The 25,560-nt window shown below is 44.5% G+C and overlaps 1 protein-coding gene and 1 long non-coding RNA gene across 6 annotated transcripts in view; one reads left to right on the top strand and one right to left on the bottom strand.

Moving 5' to 3' along the window:
• RYR2 (ryanodine receptor 2) overlaps nt 1–25,560 on the bottom strand; it is a 545,494-nt gene that overhangs the window by 506,239 nt on the left and 13,695 nt on the right. The window lies entirely within an intron of this gene.
• LOC311597341 lies at nt 14,833–17,872 on the top strand. The gene is made up of 2 exons (XR_014779190.1): nt 14,833–14,883; nt 17,730–17,872. It is a non-coding gene; the product is annotated as an uncharacterized lncRNA (long non-coding RNA).

The following is a 25,560-nucleotide window of genomic DNA, read 5'->3' as shown; positions in this document are numbered from 1 at the left end:
CCAAAGAGAACCAAAGGCTGAAGGCAGGAGTGAGGCCCACCCCTTCATGGAGACAGGTTCTGTGCTTCCTCCTGCAATGCTGGATCAGTCAAAAGGGAGGACCACCCTCAGACAGAGAGCATGGTAGAGAGTGGGCAGATAGACTGAAAAGGATGCTTTTAGTCCCTGAAAGAAAGCATGTCCCATAGCTGTGGAGCGAGCAGCCCCTGTTGACATGTGTGCCAACTTGGAAAGTAGGGTGCTATATTGGTTGATCTTGCCAACTTGAGGTTGACACTCACTATGGGAACACACATCTTGGCATGTCTGTGAGGGTTTTTTTTTTTTATTAATCAGGGTGGGAAGACCCTCTAAACCTGTGTGTATCACCAGGCCAAGAGCTGGGGTCCTGCACTGTATAGAAAGGAGAAAGCCCGCTGAAACCAGCATTCAGCCATCTCATCCTCCTGCCACCATGCCCTTCCCTCCAAGAGGGACCTCACTCCTCAACTATTAGCCAAGTAAACACTTCCTTCCTTGAGGTATTTCACATCAAGTACCTTGTCCATTCTACAAGTAATCAGACAGATGGCAGATCAAAGCAGGGGAAATAAAAGACCAGGGAGAAAGAGTAGCACAGAGACAAAACAAAGCACCTTCCTCTCACTCCAAGACAATTTCAGAGGAGCCCTAGAGATCCCTAGGGTTCAGGGAGCTAAATTTTAGTTCCCTGTTCAGGAGAGTCTGAGATCCACAGGCCATGAAGTGTCTCCTGTTCTGGCCACCTGCCTACTGAAACTGTAGAAGCTTCTCCAAGGCCCAGACCCACAAGGCCAGTTCCATAAGCAACATACAGGTAAAGAAGAGAGATTCATTCCTCTTAACCTCCTGTAACTCTGCCTCTGCCTTCCTGTTTGCTTTGTTCGAACGCCATGCCACCTTCCAGCCGATTAGCCAAGCTGGCCCAGACCCAGGAGAAATAGAACTGTCCCTTTCCATTCTTCATGCACCACATATGTTGGGAATATATCCGATCAGAAACTGCCTCAGTCAGTTGTAAAAGAAAGGTAACCCCAGCCCTGTTTCTAGAGAACGTACACACAGCCCAGTGCAGGTGGGGGAGGGAGGTGGGGGAGGGAGGTCCAAGGTTGTTAGGTGTGTTGTTTGGAGAGCGGTATGTGTGCACAGTGCACACAGGTCAAGAGGGAGAGATGCCAAGTGCACTGTTAGAAGAGTCTAGGCATAGCCCACGCCAAGCAGAGTTGCAAGTTATCAAGCTCTTCCCTGTGTTTGCTGCCTCGGTGGAAACCAGTCTCAGGGCCTCACTGAGAACTCTCCAGCGGCTGCTCTATGTCACGTGGACTTCTCTCTCAGCCCAAACAGAACCAAGAGATCTTGCAAAACTCACTCTATACCCTTTGGCCAACATCTCCCCACTCCCCACCACCCCCACACCCCTGCAAACATCATTTTCTCTGCTCACAAGAGTTTTAGATTCTGTATGTAAGCAGGACTGCACAGTGTCATCTGTCAAAGCCTGGCTTATTTCATCAGCATGAGGTCCTCCAGGTTCATCCACTCTGTAAGAAGTAACAGGATTTCATTCTATTTCAAGACAGACAGCTTCAGATTTTCATTGGACACACAGCCCATGTTTTCTTTATTCACTGTCCCATTCTTAAAGACTGGGCTGTTTCTGTATTTGGTTATTGTTTCTAATGCACAGTGTGTTTTCACTACTGTACTATATACTTGACCTTTGCTTAGACAGACCGTAAATACCCTTATTACACACACACACACACACACACACACACACACACACACACACACAATGCGGGTAACAGCTGTGCTAACTATGTTGATTATAGCAGTCACTTCACAATGATGTCAAAGTATCTCATTGTACATCCTGAATACTTATGTGTGCCAGTGTGTGTTTAAACAAGTATACTTGTCAGTTGGGTCTCAATAAAACTGGCAATAAAATATATAAGCCAAACAGTCAATAATAATTGAATCACTAGGGGCTGGAGAGATGGCTCAGGGGTTAAGAGTGCTTCTGTTGGCTTCTCTTCCAGAGGTCCTGAGTTCAACTCCCAGCAACCACATAGTGACTCACAATTATCTAAAATGAGCTCTGGTGCCCTCTTCTAGCATGCAGGCATAATACTGTATATATAATAATTATTTAAAAAAATAAAATAATTGAAACATTGGCCAATCTTCTGTGCCCAGCAATTTTTCCTCTACTTGTTTTATTTATTTATTTATTTATTTATTTATTTATTTATTTGCATTCTATGTGCATTGGTGTTTTGCCTGCATGTATGTCTCTGGGAGGGTGTCAGATCTTGGAGTTACAGGCAGTTGTGAGCTGCTATGTGGGAATTGAACTCAGGTCCTTTGGAAGAACAGTCAGTGCTCTTAACCTCTGAACCATCTCTCCAGCCCCTTTTCCTCTACTGGTTATGTGAATGAGTGTTTGATTCCATATGTGTATTGAGCCAGATGCCCAAAGAGGTCAGAAGAAGGAGGCAGACCCCCAAAACAAGTTCTGGGTGTCATCTCTGATGTGGGTGCTGGGAACTGAACCCAGGTCCTCTGCTAAGGTAGCCAGTGCTCTTAACTGCTAAGCCATCTCTCCAGACTCTGTGCTAGAAATTTGTATAATGCAAATGGTTTGACAAAATTTTCTTGCTTTTTTTTTGAGGTCTTAAATGGCATTTTTTTTTTTTATATGAATTGGCTATTTACTTGGGAAATTAATAGGAAACTGAAGAGATTGTGAGTCTGTCTTGGTCTTATTTTCAAATATAATTATTTTAACACATATATTTTAATAAATGAAATGATAAAGGAAGTTAAACTTGAAATTCAAATCTTCACTCAATGTATTTATCTAAAATACAAGGTTTTCCAAGAAAATTACAGCAGTACCAAGGCCAGAAGGGAGGGGAAATTGGCTTACCAAGAAGTCACAGAATGTAAGGTTCACTTTTCCTTTGTCTGGCCCAGCCATTCCCTGTGGACAATGCTGACTGGATATGACTGGCATCATTGCTAGTGGTCAGATATTGAATATTTTCATACTTGGTTTAAAAAACTAAATTCTCAGAACAGCACCCCTCCTCACTCCCGTGTGCATGCATGAACATGTAAACTCAGGTGTTCATGGAGACCAGAAGAGGATGTCAGATCCCCTGGAACTGGAGTTACAGGTGGTTGTGAGCCACCATACGGGTACCGCACACTAAAACCAGGTCCCACGCAAGAGCGTTAAGTGCTCTTAACTGCTGAGCCATCGCTTCAGCCCCACAATTTGCTCTGGTTGCACTGGAAGATGTCTTCCCGTTGTCTTATCCACTCCAACCTGTTACACTGTAGGTCGATGTCAAGGGGATGTCTAAGAAACAGGGAGAGGCATTAAGTCAAAGTCTATAAATTTACCAGAGACCTAGAGAGCATCCTTCTTCCTTATTTACCCTTATTTAAACATTGTCACTCAATACAAGCAGATCAGCCCTGCCACCAGGGGTTCGCTTCCTAATTAAAAATGGATGCCAAGGAATGAGTTAAGAGCAAACAGGGCAGAGTCTCCTAGATCTTCAACTCAAGTAGTTTAGTTTCTTCACCTTTTAATTTCAGGCCTTGAATCTCTGTATCTTTTTTTTTTTTTTTCGGAGCATTCAATGGTGATTAAAAAAAAAAAAGTAAAAGTAAGTCTGGCAACAGACTAGAATTCCACCCTCTATGTGTCTACATAAGGGACATAGTTTGTATCCTTGACTGTGCTGGAATACTTGAATCACCGTCACTGGAACATAAGCCATGCAGAAACTGAGAGAAATAAAGAAAACACATAGTCAAGCTAAGCTCAGTCCATCTTGAAGAGGGCCATTAGTCAGACCCAATTTTGGTAAGGTTTTGAATAAACAGGCTATACTAAAATAGCCTGAAGTCACAAGTGCAACTGAAGGCCTTCACTTGGGATGCCAGTCCAGCGGAGGGCCTGTGGGATCAGCCAACAGTACCAGTTCCTGCTGGGCGTAGCAATTCTCACTGAATGTCATGCAGGAGAAAGGCATGCAGGAACAAAACTCACAAGTGTAAAGGAAGTGTGAGATGTGGCCTTGTGAGACGAGGTCAAAGAGACGGGGCCAGACCACTTCCCTTTGTCCTCTTCGGTAACTTTTCCATCTTTTATCCAGGCAGTGAGGTCATTCTATCCTAGTTAAGAATCTCAGGGCTAGAGAGATGCTCGGTCTGTAAAGTTGTTGCCTCAAGAGCATGAGGCCCTGAGTGTGGATACCGAATCCCATATGAAAAGGCAGGCACAATGACATTGGAGTGATGTGGTCCAGAGGATCCCTAGAGCTTGCTGGTGAGCTGGTCTAGCCAAATCACTAAGCACCTGGTTCCATGACAGACCATGTCCTAGTTAGCTTTGTCAACTTGGTACAGCTAGCATATGAGAGGAAAGCCTTGGTTGAAGAATTGGCTAGATCAGATTCGCCCATGGGTACATCTATGGGATACTGTCTTGAGTATTAATTATGCCAGAGGTTACAGCCCACTGTGGGCAGCACCATCCCTAAGCCGCTCAGCTTTATAAGAAAACTGAGCCTGTGAGCCAGAAGGTGAGCCAGTAAGTGACATTCTTCCATCCTTCCTGTCTTGAGTTCACACCCTGACTTCCCATCAATAATGGACTATGACCCGGAAGTGTAAGCCAAATACACTCTTTTCTCCTTAACTTGTTTCTGGGCAACAGAATGAGACTAGAACAAAATAAGTGCTAGAGATACGACCCATGGGATAAGTGTACATACTGCACTTGCAGAGGAGCTGAGTTAGGTTCCCAGCACCTACACTGGGCAGCTCAGAGCAACGTATTAACTCCACCTCTAGGGGCTCCCATGCCTCTGGGCCCTAAGGGCACCTGCGCTCACACACATACACACAATTTAATTATTTTTTTAAAGGTGGGGAATGACTGAGGAAGACACCCAAAATAGACTTCTGGACTCCACATGTATTCACACACACACCTGCACAAACATGTACACACACAAGAACATATATGTATATATCACATAAACACAGAATCCCCAAGAGGAACGAGAGCTGCCATAAAAGTTCAGACTATTGAGACACTCATTGCTGGGGCTAGACTAAGGTACCCAGAGGGAACTGGAAGCTGCAAAGCCTCTGCCCTTGCAGCTCCGAGGCCTGTTAGGCTCCGTGCAATGCTGCAGAGGACTCATGTTCATAAGAACAAAAGCTATAGGCGCACAATTCTGGCTTGAAAAACAAAAGCAGATGAAAAGGTTCACAGTTTACAAATGAGGGGGAGGAAGTAGGAGGGACTTAAGCATGGTGACAAGTGCTGAAGAGTGGAGGGCATGTGCCTTAATCCCCAAGTGAAACAAGCCTGGGGCAAGACTTCCCAGACGGCAGCAGTCAGCGGCGTGTAGCTGCAATGGAAAATATGTGGAGTCAAGCATTGCTCAATGGCATAAACTAAAAGGCTGGTTCCTCCTGCTGAAGGGAGAGACTGTCAAATCTGTATGATAATTTTCCTTCCCATAAATCCAGGACCATGAGAACACAAAATAACGTCCGGGGGCCACGGCCCTGCTCACTGTTTCTCTGATCGTTTCTAAGCCCAGTTCATCATGAGACCCAGTCTTCCGTAGAGAAAGTAAAACTATTCCAGGAGAGAGAGGGTCCTTGCTTTTTCAGGACTCACATTGTCCCTCCTGTCTAGAGTGCCAGACCTCAAGGTCAAGCACAAGGAGTCCAGCTGACATTACTCTCTGGTTCTGTGCACTCCTCCTGAACCATATGGGCTCTATGATGAGTAGACTGTTAGAGGCCATCTTGCTTCTTGTCTGATCTTCTTCGCATATAATTCTCTGCAGCTGGGAGCACCTGTTCAAATGGCTGCCAACAGTCATTCCCAAGGCCTCACAGATACAACGAGTGCCCCCTCCCAGATGGAAGCCCAAGCCTGGCTGCTCCATGCCCAGCACACCGCAGGCTACGGATCAGGGATAAGATATACTTTTCCAAGGTCTGCTCCCAAAGTCTCATGCCCTAATCATGGGATATTCATCTATGAATTTATGAGTGGATTAAGCCATTGAGAAAATTAGAGCCCTTGTGCGTCCGTCAACCATTCACTATAACACCAACTGGGAACTCAGGCTTTAACACATTGAACCTTTGGGGTCACAAGCAAACCCTGTCAGTAATAAGTGGGACCCATTTTAAAAATTCAGGAGAGGCCAGGCATGGTGACACAGCACTTGGTAAGTGGAGACAGGAAGCCAAGTTTGAGGACAGCCTGAACTTCACAGATCCTGTCTCAAACTCAATAAGCAAATACATGAATGAAAAGCTAAATCCCTTTCATGGCTATATGCCCATTTCTCTACAATCTGCCCTTCCTGTGAAAGGGATTTAAAGCTATTTTTTCTAAATTCAACTCCACCAAAGGTGGTTTTTTTTTTTTTTTGAAGTGGTTAAGTACATAAAAAGGTAATTGATACTAAAAATGCAAAACCCTGAGCAAAGCTTCATGGCTTGATGATGGCCTTTTTAACTACACAGAAGGTAGTTGAGATTATGAAGTTTTGGACTAGGCCCATGTTTGAATGTCTTAACAGAACTGTGTGATGTTTTTATTTATGAGTTCATCATATTAAAGGGTCTTTATTGTATTTTTTTAAAAAGTAACAAAGTAAAGACTCAGAATGCATGAGCCCACATGTGGCTGCCCTGTAGAGGAAGTAGCTCCGCAGCCAGAGTGTAACTGAGCCCTAGAGAATCTACGGGTCAAAAGGAAATGATTTGAAACAGAAGGATCACCCACACCCACAGGGAACCCATGTGCAGCAAGTTCTCTCAAATGCACTTCAGAGCTGCATGTTGGTTTTCTGTACTCGCTGGGTTCCCCTTTGCAGAAACACTCCTGACTGAACAGCCTCAGAGTGGAAACAGGTCTGCCATTGGTAGGAGCCAGTGAGAAGCCCAGCGGTCAATGTGCCATCTGCTGTTCTGCTGCTCTTTAAGCTCTGGTTCCAGGCATCCACTGAGGCCCTACACACTCCCAGCCCAGGGCTAAGCACTCACCCCAGAGGCCACAGTTCCAAATACACCACCCAATCTCTCTAGGGGACCTAAATCCACAGTGCTGAAAATGCCCTTCCCTAGGTCAACTAGGCCTAGGCCAGGAGCACCTGGCCTCCCGTAGGACTCTTCCTTACTCTGACCTTAGGACACTCTACACTGCGAGACAACAGCAACCCACTGTTGCCCGAGCATCACATCAGCAGGAGGCTACAGCACATCACACAGGCTGCCCTGATGCAATGCTCTCTGCAAGAACTCCTTCCCCAACACAAACATGCTTAAGTCTATGTAGATGGGGTGACAGCCGTTCCAGATGATCTGTCAAATCAAGAACAGGTGCTATGCATACGTGAGGATGTGAGCTCAAATCCCCAGGACCCACATAAAACACCAAGTGTAATCACATACACCTGTAATCCCAGCACTGTTGGGTAGGAAAGATGGGAGGAAGATTGCTAGGACTTGCTACCAGCCATCCTAGTAAAAAAAAAAACAAAAAACAAAAACAAAAACAAACAAAAAACCATGAGCTCTAGGTTTAGTGAGAAGTGAGGCATCATACCTCATAGGAATTCAGTGGAGAGTGCTAGAAGGAGACAACTGGTATCCTCTTCTGGCCTCTCTGTGTATACAAGTGCATGTCTGCACACACATGCATACACATGACCACATACAAAAGGGATGAAAAGATATCTGGGAGTGGTTGTGCACACCTTTAACCCCAGCATTCAGGAGGCAGAGGCCTGACCAAGGCTTTGCTTTCCACCTCCAGAAAGGCTTATTTTGGAAGTCATCCTGCACCCAGGGTTTGGTAAGCAAGACGGCACAGGTCTGGGACTCAAGGGCAAGGGTTCAGAGAAAGAGCAAGGCCTTATCTCTGATCACAATTCAGGACTTGAAGAACGGTAAATCTTAGAAAAACAGGCCCTGGTATCTGTGGGTTTTTAAATCCAGATTAACTGGGACTGGGAATAGCACCTTCCTCCTTACGTTTTTTCCCCCATGGGACCCTCTGAACAGATACATGAGAGTGTGCTCAGCCCTCAAAAGGAATCCAGAACAACCTACACCATGGTGACCTTCACACCACAGAAGCTACCAAATGCGGAACCCCTCAGCAGATAGCTAGTGTGGCCAATCCTTTCTACGCCATCCACTTCTCAAGCCAGATTTTCGGAGTGAACCATTTGATCCAATCTCTATTAATATCTCCCTCCAGAATAGTAACACTGCTCCATCAGCTCAAACTTACCCAACATAAATATTATGTGAAGACTTGTCCAAAAATAAATGTATGTAATTAAATGTAAGTATATAATCTTCATTTAACCAGATTGACTTATTACAAAATAACCAGCTTTCTCCAGTGCACGTGTAGGATGTTCTCACACCCTCACCAATAGTGGCATAGTAACTCTCAAACCCCTAAGCTTCCTGTGGACTCACTCTTTAAAAACCTGCCTGTCTTAATGGATTTATTTACTTCTGTGACCAGTATCAACTTGAGGAAGAAAGGGTTTATTCAGCTTACATTTCCACATCACTGTTCATCATCAAAGAAAGTCAGGACAGGAACTCCAACAGGGCAGGAGCCTGGAGGCAGGAGCTGATTGATGCAAAGGGCATGGAGAGGTGCTGCTTACTGACTTGCTCCACATCCCTTGTTCGGCCTGCTTTCTTATAGAACCTAGGACCACCAGCCTAGGAGAGGTGCCACCCACAATGGGCTGGGCCCTCCCCCATCAATCACTAATTAAGAAAATACCCTACAGGCTTATCTACAGCTTTATCTTATAAAGGCATTTCCCCAAATGAGGCTCTCAGATGATTCCTGCTTGTGTAAAGTTGACATAAAGCTAGCCAGCACACTACCCAGCTACCCTTCTCTAGCTGGGATTCTTTTCACATTTAGAAAAGCACATAACACATGGCATCAAGTGGTCTTCTAAATCCTCATCTCTCTGGGCATCCATCATTGTGGCTCTCAGTCTTCACCACAGAAGTTTCTCTGTGCAGAGGAGAGTGGCTAATAGACTCAGACCTGGCCAACGTGCAGAGTATAACTGTCAGTGAAGTGCTCTGCCAAAATGGAACTAGGATGTCTATAGCACACTCCTTTCTTTCCCTAAGGTCAAGGAACATGGGAAGAAAAGGCTCTAAGAGCCAGACGCCTAGGAGGCCTGGGCAAAACACTATCTTCTGAATAAGTAAGGACAGCTGTACTGGTAAACTCAGAACAGCTGCAGTGGCCTACAAAAGACCTGTACGAGGTCAGGCCAGGCAACAGTCCAGCGTGGATTGGGGAAGGACACACCGCCCTCCCACCCCTAACTAAGGCCTTTGACAGCTTGTGGCTGCTGGGGAAGGGAGAGTTTTTCTTCAGCTGGATGACCCCCGGGTAGATCACCCATGCCCCCTGTAGATGGCTCCATACCCATATACATGTAGCAACACTGATTAGATTCTATAGAGTAAAAAAAAATGGAAAAAAATTAGGAGGGCATATTAGCCACGGGGGCAGAGGGGAGGTTTATTGGAACAACTTTCATGCTATAATACAAGTAATCCAGTAATGGCTAGATGTGAACAAAAAATCCACGAATCCAGTAGCTGTTCGGTCCACAAAGCTGGATGTCTCAGCCGGTCTTCAGTATACACTGGAATCCCAAAGAAGTAGGCTTTAATGCCAGTGAAGGAATGGACTTGCTAGCAAGGCCACAGTTAATTCTTCCTGAAAACACCCTTACAGGCATGGTCAGAAATGTGTCTCCTAGGTGACTCCATATCCACTCAAGCTGAGAACAAAGAGCATCTGTCACAGAGAGTTCTGCCAATGTTCATGAAGGTTCATTTGAAAAGCACATCCATGTAGGAGAAATGTGAAGAGATGAAGCCTGGTGTGGACAACCAGACACAAGGGGAAACCGTTCCATTAGCCTCTCAGATAAAAGAACGGAGCAAAGGAAGATCCAGCAGCTTTCACTTCCCCATACTTGGTTCCTGGCAAGACTCAAATGCACTATTTTCTACTGGTTGACATATCCATGAGCTAGAAAAAAAGGCTTCCTGGCACATCAGCATTAAAGATGTGTCTACCTCCACCAAAGGTCCTTGATGCTGAACTTATAAGCATTTATATTTTTTTTAATCCTGATTTTGCTAAACTATAATATAGATGGTTCATCGGGGATAGGTACCCAGGTTAGAGGAGAAAGAGAAAGAGAGAGAGGAAGGAGAAAGAAGTTAAGAGTTGGAGGCATAGGTGTACAATAAGCCTAGCCACATTGCCCCCCTCTCTGGGGCGGGGGAGTCACAGGCCCATTGCTCCACTGCTATCAGCTCCATCAAATTTAACGCATCATTTATGGCTGGAAGCCATCACAGTCCATCTCAGATGGAGAATGAAAGTCCATTCAAGCAGTAACCCTGAAGTGACCTTCCCTCCCAAAACTCACACTCTTTCTTCAGCATGATGATGAGACACAGCACAGTCCCGGGTCACACTGCTTAGCCTTGTGCAGGACCTGTGGAAATCTCTAGGTGGGTTGAAGCCCTACCATGAAGTGCTCCAGAATGAGACCAGACTTCAAGATGACATCTTAAAGGATTTCTCAAGTTAAAGTGATGTCATTAGGACAGATCCCAAACCTCTTTGAGGATGAAGACACAGAGACACTCAAAGGGAAGGCCTTACCAGCCAAGGAAATGGGGCCTAGTCAGAACCAACCTTGGTGACACCTTGATATCAGACTTCCAACCTCAAGACTGCATGAAGATCTATTTCTGTCCTGCAAATGCCTCAGTTTACAATCCTAGTTGCAGCATCCCTAACAAGATCACACAGCAAATGTCAGGGTGTGGATTTAAGAGAGTTTCTAGGTTGCGTTAAATGAAGTGGGAAGATCTGCACTAAACGGGAGCAGCACCGTGTGTGCCACAGGCCAAGGTCCCGGGCTCAATACAGAGGAGACAGCGAGCTGAGCACCAGCAGTCACTGCTCTGCTTCTGACTGGGAGTGCTGTGACCAGCTGCCTCAAGCTCCTGTTGTCAATACCTCCCCGCCATGGGAGGCTGTACTCAGAAGTGTGAGTCAAAATACATCCCCTTCCCCCTCCTCCTAACGCGCTTCTTGTCAAGTGTTTTGTCACAACCATGAGCAAAGTGACCACTGCACCCCCTCAATCCAACTCCCAGGAACAGCAGAGAGGACACCATCATCAACTAAGTGCATTAAATTTTTCTCTAATAGTTTTTTTTATGCAAATGGGAGACGGTAAACTGAGAAAGACATTCTTCCAATAGGAGAACCAAGAATTGAACCCAGGTGATTCTGATTCCTTATCTTGTATTCTTCCACCAAACCAGGTTCTTCCCCATAGCTGAGATGGCCGGGTTCTAACAACACAGTTCTGGGGGAAGGGCCACTGCGAATACCATCTTAATACCCCTAGAGAGTGCTTTTAAATTGGTTTAATTTGAGGGTTCCTACTCTGTGAGCCCAACAGAAATTAAATTATAAAACATTTGAAACATTTGAATGACAACATTGCTTGTGGATGCTTTTTTGCTAAAAGACAACTCAATAAAACACACGGGAAGCAAGACAAGGATGAGGGCTGTCTGAACTCTGCATTTTCTTATTATTGTTCAGCATCAGAGGATTCACCTCCAAGGACAAGGCCAGTCTGGCTCCCTATGGTCACAAGCCACAGGGCACCAGCCTCTGCCCTCCAGCAAGCTCAATGCATGCTCTCTGATTGGGCGCAGATGGTGAAATCGGCACTTAACATCATCTTAGGTTGAGCCTAACTCAGCTTTTAATTTTTCCTCTTTAGAAGACAGACAGGGAAAACAGACAGAACATTCAGGAAATGCCCAGCCAAAACTGAAGCACCTAGGCAGAAAAACTGGGAACAGTGAAAACTCCAGGGAACTTTAAGACCAGCCTCTGAGAATAGGAACACATTAGGAATGGTGGAAGCCAACCTCAGCTCCTCCAGGCATCTGCATGGCTTAATGAGTATATGTCATGTGAGTCTTTCTGCTTCTGGGTTAACTCACTCATTATGATCATGTCTAGTCCCATACTCAGGTGGTTTATACTCACTTATAATTGGGTACTATCCCAAAAGGCACATCCCACAAAAGTCTTCACTTACCAGGAGATTGGGATAGATGTAAGGACATCCTACTGAGACTCTGGGTAAGAAAAATACAGGAGATAGGGAAATAGGACCCAGAGGGTCCCAGAAACCTATAAGAAGAACATCATGATGGGTAGATTGGGGTCCAGAGGGGAGGAGTCTGCTCAAACTATTGCACTAACCAAGGACAATACAATAGTAAACATCGAACCCCTACTCTGATCTACCCAATGGACAGAACATTCTCCACAGTTATGTAGAGAGTGGGGACTGACTTTGACATGAACTCTGGTACTCCAAATTTGACCACCTCCCCTTGGTGGGGAGGCCTGATGGCACTCAAAGAAAGAATAAGGAGGCTGCCAAGATGAGACATGATAGCCTATGACCATATAGTGGGGGAGGAGGTCCCCCTCCGTCATAGACCTAGGGGAGGGGAATAGGGTGAAAGCGGGAGGGAGGGAGGAATGGGAGGATACAAGTGATGAGATAACAATTGAGTTGTAATCTGAATAAATTAAGAAAATTAAAATTAAAAAAAATTAAAAGAAGCTTAATGTTCACACTCTATGGGCCTCTTCACCTCCTGCCTGTGAGAGTTAGGCACTTCGTTAACTATGCCAGACTCTCTCACAGGTGTCGTTCAGTCTCCATAGCACCCTTAGCTCATGGGTTCTAGGCATTTCACAGCTTTTTTGCTTATGTAGACTAATTGTCCTAATTGTTTTATGAAATTAGAGGGTGCATTAGAATCCCAGGGATAAAAGCAAACAAAAAACAAAAAACAAAACAAAACAAACAAACAAACAAACAAACAAAAAACAGCCTCAGATGATGAAAATTTTGAAAACACTGAATCTGATATCCCATGGGGCGCCAGGTACTGAGGCAGCACTGGCTCCTCCCCTACCACATCAGGTGATGGGGTTGTGGATGAGACCTTCTCAAGAATGAACATCAGGCAGATAAGGGAGGACCAGGGACAAACATGGAGGTATTCACATGCAGACAGGGAAGACAGTAGGGAGAGAATTAGTCATTATTTTGACCCATGCTACACAATATGGGAGCCACTGGCCAGCTACAACTGTTGGGTGTCTGAATTGTGGTGGTTCACACTAAGATGAATGCAAAATACATGGTGTACTCTGGGGCCTAAAGAGATGGCTACCCTGTATCGTTCAGGGATACTCAAGGGGGAAAGCATTTGAGAGCTCACTGGTAACCTGTCACAGAGCCATGTCAGAGAATGGTAAGAGGACAACATAGGAGACAGAGTGACTAACTCATTGTAGTGGTTCAAATGGGCCACAAGCATGGAGAGGCAGAGTTAGGGGCATTTTGTTTCATGGTTTATGACAAGGGAAGCCTGCCCATGTTTACACATGGCTTTGATGGCTCATCTTGAGTGTCAAGCTGACTGCTCTGAGAAGCTCCTAGGAATGTGGTAAAGCACATCTCTGGGGGTGTCCAGACAATATTAACCAAGGTGGGAAGACCCGTCTGTAGTGTGGTGGCACCATCCCACAGCCTGGGGCTGGATGAACAAGGGGGTAATGGGGAAAGCCCTCAAGTGCAGCATCTCTCTCTCTCTCTCTCTCTCTCTCTCTCTCTCTCTCTCTCTCTCCTCCTCCTCCTCCTCCTCCTCCTCCTCCTCCTCCTCCTCCTCTTCCTCTTCCACCTCCTCCTCTTTCTCTCATCTCTGTCTCTCTGTCTCTATCTCTCTCTGGCCTCTCTCATCTGTCTCTGTCTCTCCCTCCATTCCTCCCTCCCTTCCTCTCTCCCTCTCTCCCTTTTTCTGGTCACCAAAATGGGCACTCCTTTGCCCACCAGTCCACCATGATGAACTGAGCCCCATGAAACTATAAGAACAAATCCTTCCTTCAAGTTGTTTATCTTAACACAACCACACTTCCGCCTTTTTAGTTCCAACAGGATACTAGCATGCCTACCTCTCCACTTCACAGTTTCAAGTCCTCTGAGCTGCCAGGAAGCAGCTCACAGGACCACAGACAAACAGGTGATTATGGAATAAGAAGCAAGCTGTGATTTGTCAAAGGAGGAGCTGTGGGTGTCTATGTTTCAGCTATCATCTAAATCCTAGACACCATCAAAAGAAAGCCTAGGTCTGGGGCAGATAATTCAATGTGCAACAAACCTGGCTATGCCAGCATGGTAACACACATCTTTAATCCCAGCACTGGGAAGGCAGAGATAGGTGGATGTCAGTGAGTTCAAGGCCAGCCTGGTCTGCATAGGGAGATCCATGCCAGTCAGTGCTATATAGTAAGACCCTGCCTTAAAAAACAAAGGACAAATGAAAGAAAAAAGAAAGGAAAGGAAGAAGGGAGGGAGGGAGGGAAAGAGAGAGGGAGGGAGGGAGGGAGGAGCCAGGCAGTGGTGGCACACAAGGCAGAAAGAGTAACAGGAGAGCCAGGGCTACACAGGCTGCCTCAAAACATAAAAATAAAAATAAAAATAAAAGGAAGGAAGGAAGGAAGGAAGGAAGGAAAGAAGGAAGGAAGAGCACTTGCCATGCAAGTATGAGGACCTGAGTTCAGATCTCCAGGACCCATGGAAAGCCAGGCAAGGCTGCTCTGTGTGCTTATAACTCAGCAATGTGGTAAGTGGAGATGGGAGGGTTGCTGGGATAGGCTGGCTCCAGCTTCAGTAAGAAATCCTGTTACTAGTGCACAGCGCACACACACACACACACACACACACACACACACACACACACACACACACGCGAGAGAGAGAGAGAGAGAGAGAGAGAGAGAGAGAGAGAGAGGGGAACTAACTGCTCAGGCAGAGAACAGAGCATGACACCATCAAGGACCCACTGCCATGACTCTGTCTAGGATTTAGGATTTCCAGCCGCCACATAAATCCATGGCGGGGGTGGGGGTGGGGGGCAGGGCGGAAATTCCACATGGCTTTGAGGAATTTTATCACCAGAGCAGGCACCAAACTGCCCCTGGAGCAGCTCATCTGCTCACCCCTCCCACTCCCTAGCCCTAGATAACTGAACTCTAAAACGATAGCCGTTGACAACTATCTGTGATGTCTCAAGGGGCGACTCACAGCAAAAAGGAGATGTCCCTTACCGCATGCCTGGAACTGAGTGAGACTATAATTCTGGGTTAGATCCAGGTCCTTATAAACACTCGCAAAACAGAAAGTATGTAACTGCTTACAGAAGGCAAGTCATCTGTCAGCTTGTTAAAGAACACGCACCCAATTCTCCTGCTTCATAAAAAGGAGACATTGCCCAGGCTCTGTGGCTTCTCCAGCAGTGAGGAGACCCAAGAAGAGTGAGTGCTGTCCTTCACTGCAGGTGTGCGTGGGCTGCACAACTTAAGGGCCTCCCCTATCAAACCCACACAAAGAACTGTAGGGAGAGCAGAGTCCAACTTAACCCTCTTTACATATAGAAAGAACTCACAGAGAGACTAGCAAGCCCTCAGCCCACGCACATCTACTTATCTCAGCACTTGTGGGCTAGCCTTAGGGTCCTGGGGATTTGGAAGTCCTGTGGGATAACAGGAGGGGCAGCGGTGAGGGGCAGCTATCCCTGATAGAGCATCTATCACAATTTGTTTTTCTTAACTGGGAGCTCATAAAAACGGGGGTTTTGATTACACCAGGATAATAAGACAATGCAAAAGCAACCCCAAAAAATTAAAATAAAGTTGCTTTTACAGGCTGAAAAGATGGCTCCAGCAGTAAAGTGTTTGATACACAAGCATGAGGATTTGAACATGGTGCTCGTGCCAGCATGCACACACACACACACATGAACGGTAGGAGAGTAAATTTATAATTCTAATACCTAACTTCCACACTACAGACAATAAACAGTTAACTAGTGAAAGGCTTCTCCCGCTGGACCTTTGTTGTGGTCAGTGGGGGTCACAGGCTAGAGAACACACAATGGCATAAGTTTTGAGTCTTGGTTCAAACTGACAAATTGCATGCTTTAGGTTCTCTCTGCCTCTATGAAAACTGGGTAACAACTGTCTGTGCCTTGCACACAGCTGTTTTGCAAAAGTGTCTTCCAGGTGCCTGCTGTTAGAGGCATAAGCTTCAGAGTGGGGCTACTGGAAGGTGGTAGTGCCTTTAGCAGGTGAGAGGTCTTTCGGTTACTGGGAGTATACTCCACAGGGGAAAGCGGGCCACTGGCCTTCTTCTCATGGTCCCATATTGGCCATAAGCTGAGGAATTTTGGTCTGCCATGTGCTCCCGCTCCAAACCTGACATGCCATCTGGCCACAGGTCCAAAACATCAGTCCACTCATTGTCAACTGAAAATGTCTAAACCTCTGAGCCCCAATAAACCTTTTCCTTTTCTAAGCTAGTTCTCTCAAATATTTTGTTACAGTGAAGGAAAACATAGTCTTCCTTCATATGAGCATATGAGTATAGGAAACAATAAGTAGGCCTCCACAATTTCAATGCGTGTCTCCCGCCTTGCCCACACTTACTACCCACACTGTATGTTGCAACTAGATTCATCTTCCTAGATACCATTGACTCTCCTGCTTAAAGTCAGGAACAACCTAAAATAAGTGCCTTATTTGTTTTCTCAACACCAACCATACAGTTAAATTTTTCTATAAATCATATCCTTTAATATAAAAAATCAATATTATCCATATCACCACATTCTCACTTGCAATATCTTTAGATAGCAAGGTGCTGTCAAACTCATTTTGCCAGATACATGATTTCCATAATTCTCTCACTTTAAATGCTAAAATGTATAATGGATCATTAAAAAGAAGAAGCCTCTCTTGCTTTCCATGAAATGACAGGTTCACTTGCTACATTTATTTTGTTAATACTACTACTAAATTATTATTGAAATTTTCAAAAAAAAAAAACCTTAAAAAGACATTCAGCCCAGGAAAAATAATCCACAACCTTTGAAATAACATCCAGGGTTAACCTTAATGTTCTACAAAGACCCTCTCTGTAAATCTTCTAGATCCCCAACTACACATGCACAGTATGGTGGGGTGAAGGAAGAAATGGGTCATGGGGGGCTGGAGAAATGGCTGGGTGGTTAAGAGCCCTTGGTCTTGCAGAAGAACCAAGTTCGGTTCTCAGCATTTGCATGAGGCAGCTCACAACAGCCTGTAACTCCATCAGACACCGTCTTCTGGTCTCCAGGAGCTCTGCACTTATGTGGTGCACATAAAGATAAGCAGGTGAGCATGCATGCACAAACTAATTAAATAAATGCTTAAAAAACAGAAGAAAGAAATCCTCAGGCAAATATGCCACATCCTCCTGGTGCATCTGTAACACCAACTAATACAAATTTTTATATTAAAATGTTCTGCTATCCATGGAACAAGAAGGCTAAAACCCTTTCCAGCTCTTTTTTATTTTTAAGATTTATTTATTTTATCTTATGTGTATGAGTGTTTTGTCTCTGTGTGTCTTTTGTGCATGTGTGTCTCACAGGCTTGAAGAGGCACTGGATCCCCAGGAACGGGAACTACCATGTGGGTGCTGATCTCCTCGACAAGAACAAGTGCTTCTAACAGCTAAGCCAAATCCCAGTCCCCATTTCCAGTTCTTTTCAACATTAAATGTAAGTCAACAAATTCACTTTGTGCTTACAGCAAGTCATGTGAAAGATGCAGTCTAGAAAGCCTCTGGTACCTTTGCCTTTCGTGCTGCCAGGTGTCGCATTATTGGAAATACTCAGAACACCAGCTCCCTAGTGCCACCTGGCCGTAGTTCACAGGTGTCCTCATCGCTGGTGCAAGGATGGAAGGTTTCCAGCATCTATCTGTCCTTCTTCCTCTCTACCCATCCACCGAATATCAGGAAGTCCACCTTGACCGGTGTGAAAAAGAGTGTCCTTCCAGGCAACAGTCCCCAAAAGCCACACACTTTCCCACCACAAGTCACACCCTTCTGTATTGTACTGCTGTGACCAGATACCTGACGAGGCACAATTTAGGGCTCTCAGTTAGAGTGTATAATCCACCATGTCAGAGAAGACATGGTAGCTGCTGGGACATGAGGCAGCTGGTTGCACTGCAACCAAAGTCAGGAAGGAGAGAGAGAGAGAGAGAGAGAGAGAGAGAGAGAGAGAGAGAGAGAGAGAGAGAGATATGAATGCTGGTGCTCAGTTCCTTCTCTCCTTTATATTCAGTCCAAGATCCCCAGCCATGGACTGGTGCCACCCACATTCATGGTGGCCCTCCCAACTTAGGTCAGCACCTGTAGATGCTTAACACCCTCACAGACACACTCATAAATGCATTTCCAAGGTAATTCTTGGCCCAGTTGCGTTGACAATAAAGATGAAGCATTATTCTACTTAGTACTTAGCACTGCCTGTTCTCTTCCCAGATCTATATCCCAAGACCCATAAGGACAGGACTATTTGCCCACTGCCACTAACATACTGGGAAGATTGCTGTTGATGGACAATGTCCACTCTGCTTCAAGTCAACTCGAAAGGGAAAAGGAGATAAACCAACAGAAGGGAAGATAATACAAACCACATCCCACTGACATCTGTAGACCAGACAATTATACAAATGTATAATTATTATTATACATTTATAATAATACAATGGATTTATAGTCAGCATAATGAGCAAGGGAAAACTTTAAAAGATAGGGTGAAAGGATAAAGGGAAATGTCTGTTAAAATCATATACTCCACTTTAGACACTAAGATGTTAAGAAAAAGAATCCTAGGCTGCAGAGATGGTTCAATCAGTGACAAGCTGCCTTCCAAGAATGGGGACCTGAGCTGAATCCCCAGAACCCATACTTTAAGTGAGGTGTTGTTGGGCCATGCTTGTAAACCTAGCACTGGTAAAAATAGAGACAGGTATATTCCAGGGTATCCCAGGACAGCCAGCCAAGCCTCTGTGGCAAGATCCAGGCTAGTGGGAGACCCTGTCTCAAAAACAACGTGGACTCAGGCATGGTGGCACAGTCCTTTAATCCCAGCACTAACAAGGATATGCCAGGTAGATATGTGAGTCTGAAGCCTGCATGGTCTACACAGTTAGGTCCAGGCCAGTGAGGGCTACCTAGTGAGACTCTGTCTCAAAATAAAACAAAAGCAAAAACAAAAAACCTAAAACAAACAAACAACAACAAAAGTATCCACTCAAGGGACAACACTCAGGGTTGTCCTATGACCTCTATATGAACATGCACACATGTGCACATACCTGTAAATTAGCATAAACAGAGATATGTACAGAGAGAGACAGAGACAGAGACAGAGACAGAGAACTGAGATCACCTACTAACATTCAAAGATTAGGGAAAACCAGTGTAATGATCAAAGACAATTAAGCCATTCCTGACATTCCTCAAGAAACTATGCCATTCCTTGATAAATGGCATAATGAAATCATCTGAAGGAGAGAACCTTGAAAATAAAACATTACAAGAAAATGTCTGAGCTCTTGCCTAATACGACATAGAAGACAAAAATAGCTTTGCCAAAGCACTGAAAGAAACCACTGCTGGTAACTTGGTGCCTTGCTTGGGTTTTAAACATTTGTGAGAGGAATCTGTACCCCTGGTGGACATCTTCAAACATTTTCTTTGGAAAATACTTTTCTCCTAAGCTAAATGTTACATAAACATTCCTGATTCTCACAGATTCCTTTAGTCATCTGAGTAACGGGCATTAATAATTAAATCCGTACGAAGGTCCTCTCTGTACCCATAGTACAGCCATAAATGTCTGATTTGCTATGCCTAGTTTGAAATTAATTAGTTAGACTAGATATAAATAATGTTAAAATCATTAAATCTGTAAAGAAGCAGATTTGTGTATCAAAATACACACAAGATAATCACCCTTCTAGAATCAGGCCCTTAACCTTGTGTGGCTACTCCCGCCTGGATGTTGCACTGTGGCTCATGATCTCCTCATCACCACCTACCAGGTTAGAAAGAGGCAGCATCACTGGGGTAAGCTGCAGTACACAGCGTGGATTGTTTTCTGACCTTGAATACTCTGTTACTTCTTTTCCTTCTTGTTATGACCAAGAATCTGACAAGAAGCAACTTAACAGAAGGGGATTTATATCAGCTCGTGGTCAAAGAGTAAAGTCTGCCATGGTAAGGAAGGCATGGCAGAGGGGAGCTTGCGTTCATCTGGGTGGGTCAGAAACCAGAGAAAGTATAATACTGGTATTCTTCTGGCATACTCCTTGGGTACCAGAGCCTAGGGTATGGTACCACCTATACTGGCTGTGGGTCTTTCCTCCATAGTTAAATCTCACTAGAAATACTCCACAGCTGTGATCAGAGGTGTGCCTCCTAGGCGACTCCAAATGCTGTCAAGTTGCTATCCAAGGATGACTCTCACAAATACCTACACTGACATTCTCCTCCAGAGACACCTAGAAGAACAGTCTTTAATATCAGGTTTTTTTAAATAGAGATTATGGGTTCTAGAGAGATATCTGAGTGGTTAAGAGCATGTGCCACTCTTCCTGAGGACCCAAGTTAGATTCTTAGCTACCATGTAGGTTGGTTGGCTCACAAGTACTATAACTCCAGCTCCAAGGGATCTGACCCTCCAGCCTCCATGGGTACTCATGTGCACATACGCACATGGAGACACACATACATACACATAATTAAAAATAAAATAAATCCTTAAAGAAAACAAAAATTAAAACAGAGGCAGGTGGATCACTATGAGTGCAAGGCCAGCCTGGTCTACAAAGTGACTCCAGGACAGCCAAGGCTACACAGAGAAACCCTGTCTTGAAAAAACAAAAACAAAAACAAAAACAAACAAAAAAACAGAAGTCAGAATTAAGAGCTGAAGTCGATGTCCAGACCCACACAGCACACTGGTGAACACATGGGGCACAGGATTTAGATATGGCCTGCACAAGTAAGCCAAATAATTTCTGTGAGTACAAATGCAATGCAACAGAGAAGTGATAGTCTTTTCAATAAATGCTGCTGGAGGAAGTGGGGAGCATCACACCTTTATAAAAACTAACAGAGAGTGGTCACAGACGCTGGTGTGAAGCTTAACACTGCAAAACCTTTAGACAAAAACAGAGGCGAGCATAGTCAGGACCAGGGGCTTAGGAAGCCTTCTTAGACACGAGGCAGAAAAGCACAATCCTCAAAATAAAATTACTAATAGCACTTTACCAAATTAAAAACTTTAGTTCTGCAAATAAATCCACTAAGAGGGAAAAGAGGATGAGCTGTAGACTGGGAAGAAATATTTGTGCAAGTCACACAGCTGACAAAAGACAAAAGACTGCATTGATAAATAACTCTCAAAACAACAGGATGGGCTGGACAGATGGCTCAGTGAGGAAGAGGTTAGACCATTAATGCAAAGGCCTGGAATTCAGTTTCCAGCACCCATGTCACATGGCTCACAACCACCTGCTACCCCAGTCCAAGGCATCTAACACCCAGTTCTGGCCCCTACCCGTGCCTGCACACAGAGACAAATAGTACGTGTGTGTGTGTGTGTGTGTGTGTGTGTGTGTGTGTGTACATATTTTTTAAATCAACAGGAAAGAAAAAGAGGGGAAGGGAGAAAGAGAAAGATTTTAAGATGGGCAAAAGACATGACCAAAAAGAATTGCACAGATGGCAAAAAGCACATGAAAGTATGCAAATGTGTTCAGCAACACCAACCATAGATAAATGCAAATTAACAGCATGAGGAGGTATTCCTAGATACCCAGAAAAAAGGGCTAAACTTTTTTTTAAAAAAGCAGTCGTAATCCCCAAAGATGGCAATGATATAGACAAATTGCATATGCCACACAAGGATGGTCTTCGTGTTTCATGGGACAGACATTCTGCAAACTGATTTAGCATGTGTGCCTTTAAAAAAAAACTAAAAGTATACACATCAAATGGCCTACCAAATAATCCCCCAAGCATTCAGGCTAGGGGAATATAAGTCATCCCCTGCACTGGAGAGATGGCTCAGTTGGTAAAGCGCATTCTTGGTAAAGACCCTGAGTTTAGTCTCTAGAACTTTTGTAAAATACAATGATGTAGACTTGTAATCCAAGCATAGGGCAGGGCGGGGAAGCCAGAGTAGCATATCAGGTGAGCTCTAAGCTGGTGAGAGACCCTCGGAAACAAGACAGATGGTGCCTGGAAATGATACCCAAGGCTGACCTCTGGCCTCCACAGACAAGCACATCCACACATATAAACACATACATGCACACCAAATGAAAAGGTTAAAAAGAAGCATATAGCCCTGCTGTATCAGCCATCAAAAGTTACTATCCAGTGGAGGACTCGGCTTCTTGATTCTGATGAGGCTGGTACTGAGAACACCTTCCCATGGTGTTCTGAATACAACCATAAAACTAGATGAAACAGAAGATTATTTGAAGATATTGGGGACTGGCTGTGTCTCGAGACAGGAAGCTCCTCTTACACAGAAGGTCTCCCCATAGAGTGGAGAGATGTGGTTGCATTGCACTGACTGAGATGTTCACGCTCACAGAAAGAGACACAGAAGAGTATTTTTGTAGGATTCATTTATTTTTGTTTTATTAGCATTTCCCCACACATATGTGTATGTACCATGTGTATACAGTGCCCTCAGAGGCCAGACAAGGGTACTGGAGTTCCAAACTGTCAGCCACCCAATGGGTGATGGGAATTGAAGCTGGGACCTCCACAAAGCAAGTGCTCTTAGCCACTGAACCACCTCTCCAGCCCAGGTATTAAAATGAGACCTAAATGGAGGCTTGCCTTTGAGAACACAGGGTTGGAGGGGGCAAGAGCAGCATTAAAACACATAAGCCCAATAGCACAAAGAAAAAGAGAGGATAAACAATTTCCAGAAAAATATAAAACTACTATTTAATGTGGATAAGGGTGAGTTAAAAGAACACACTATCATTTATGGTGTAAGCCCTAAAACAACAGTAGAAAAATAGATATAAGCAAATGGAAAATACTTGATTAATTTATAAGAAAGCAAATTGAAAATGCAAAGAAGCCAGTCTTAAGTCTGTTCAGACTGCTGCCACAAAGCAACACAGCCCAGGTTGCTTATAAACAAAAGAAGCTCATCGCTCCCTGCTCAGAAGGCAGGCAGTCTGGGACTGGGTGTAGCCCAGCGGGGTCTTAGTGAGGGTCCTCTCTGGGCCTGCTCACAGGGTGAGCAGATGGTAATCAGGCGAGCTCCTGGGATCTCTTTCAAGAGGGCTGAACCCATTTATAAGTACTTCACTGCCATGCCCCGCTCACCTACCAGAGGCCCCGATTTCTAACCCTGACACTGAGGGCTCCAGATCTTGACAAGTAAATGTGAGGAAGACACTTTCATTCTGTCCTGTGTTTAACACAAAACGCAGTGAGATAACAGGCTTATGTCCGCATAGTTTCAAGGTACATATTCAAACACGATGAATCATCTCTCTTTCCTGAAATTAAGGAAAAGTGTCAAAGATCTACTACTATACCTTCTAACCAGCATTTGTTGAAGCCACAGAAAATGAAATGAGGCAAGAATAAGACATGGAAACCGAGGATCAAAATCAAATGGCCACTGTGGGACCAGCATTGAGTCAAGAGCAGCCAGAGCTCTTAACCACTGAGCACAATTTTTAAATAATATAATTTACATTAATATCAATAAACATCAAGTGCCGCTATGTAAATCTGTCCACCAAAAATGTGCAAAACCTCTCAAGGGGAAAAAAGATATCTAATTATGAAAAAAGGACATACTATGTTCACAGCCTGAATAGTGTAAGGAAGATATTTCTCCCTGACTGATCTCTGCTGACACTACCTTATTACAAAATACTAGCAGGGTGATAGATGATGGACACATATAAGCCAATTCCAAATTTTAAACAGAAAGGAAAGGAGGCAAGAATATCAAACCCATTCTTGAAAAAGTACAGTTAACTTTGAGAATGAATGCCATTGCTTAACTAGGCTGCATCAAGCAACATAACAATTAAAAGTTGTAGCATCTGAAGCAAGAAAAGTCAAACAGACCAATAGGATAGAATGCAGACTCTGGTGTCAGTCAACCACCTGTTTTCTACATGCTGCCTCTGCAGTATGGGAGGAAGCAGCCTTTGTAAAAACCAGGACACCTAGGTGGCGGGTAGTGAGAAGGACTGGTCAGCAAGACACACTGTGAACAGACATTAAGTTCTAGGTGATTCCCAGAAATAAGTGCTAAAGTTAAAACATAAACACACACACACACACACACACACACACACACACACACACACACACACAAAGACTGTGGGAGACAAAATGATACGTAGTCTTTGGGTAGACAAAGAGTGAAAAAAAAAAAGGGCTAGCAAGATGGCTCAGTAGATAAAGGCACTTGCTGACAAGCCTAATGAACTGAGTTCCTTCCCCAAGACCCACATGGTGGAAGGAGAGAATTGTTCTATGACCTACACACACACACACACACACACACACACACACACACACACACACACACACACGCATGCGCGAGTGTGCAGAGAGAGAGAGAGAGAGGGAGAGAGAGAGAGAGAGAGAGAGAGAGAGAGAGAGAGCGCAAACACCAAAATACAAAATAAATGTAAAAGTATGAGAGAACTGGGTTTTGTGACTGTGAGACATGACTACTCATCTCTATCAAAGGACCAAAAAGAAAGAAAAGGCTGCTGCTTCTGCCTTGCCCAGGCATGCACAGATCTTACACATGCTGTCACAACCACTGTGAGTTCATGTGTGTAACTGCCCTGCTGCGTCTAAAATTGTTGTAAGAGACAGAGGTGGGAGATGACTACTACAGAGAAATGTTGGGAAACTTCAAGGCCCATGCCTCAGTGATCCCCTTCTTCCAGTGTGGCCTACTTCCTAGGGGTTCATAACCTCTAAAACAACACCAGCAGGGACCAAGTGTTCAAACACATGAGCCTGGGTAACATACAGGTAGACCTCTATGAGTTGAAGGCCAGCCTGATCTACATAGTAAGTTACAGGCCAGCCAAGGATACATAATGAGATCCTATCTCTAAAAGAAATATATATAGATATACACAATATATATGTATAACTTCTAAAAGACCAAGTGAAAATTAGAACTGGTGACATATACCTACAATACCCACACTCAGGAGCCTTGGGCAGGAGATTTACTAGCTCAAGGGTAGCCTGGGCTACATAAAGAGCTTCAGAGCAATCTGAATTACACAGCCAGACCCTCTCAAGAAAAAGAAAAAAAGAAGTGTGGAAAGGAAAGGAAAAAGAAAGTAAGAGGAAGGAATGGAGTCATGAAAATAATGAATATAGT

The sequence above is a fragment of the Acomys minous genome (genome assembly GCF_964271855.1).
Source record: "Acomys minous genome assembly, chromosome: 5".
Classification (NCBI taxonomy): Eukaryota; Metazoa; Chordata; class Mammalia; order Rodentia; family Muridae; genus Acomys; species Acomys minous.
Note: the sequence above shows the minus strand (reverse complement) of the source record. Positions and strands in the feature narration are given on the sequence as shown.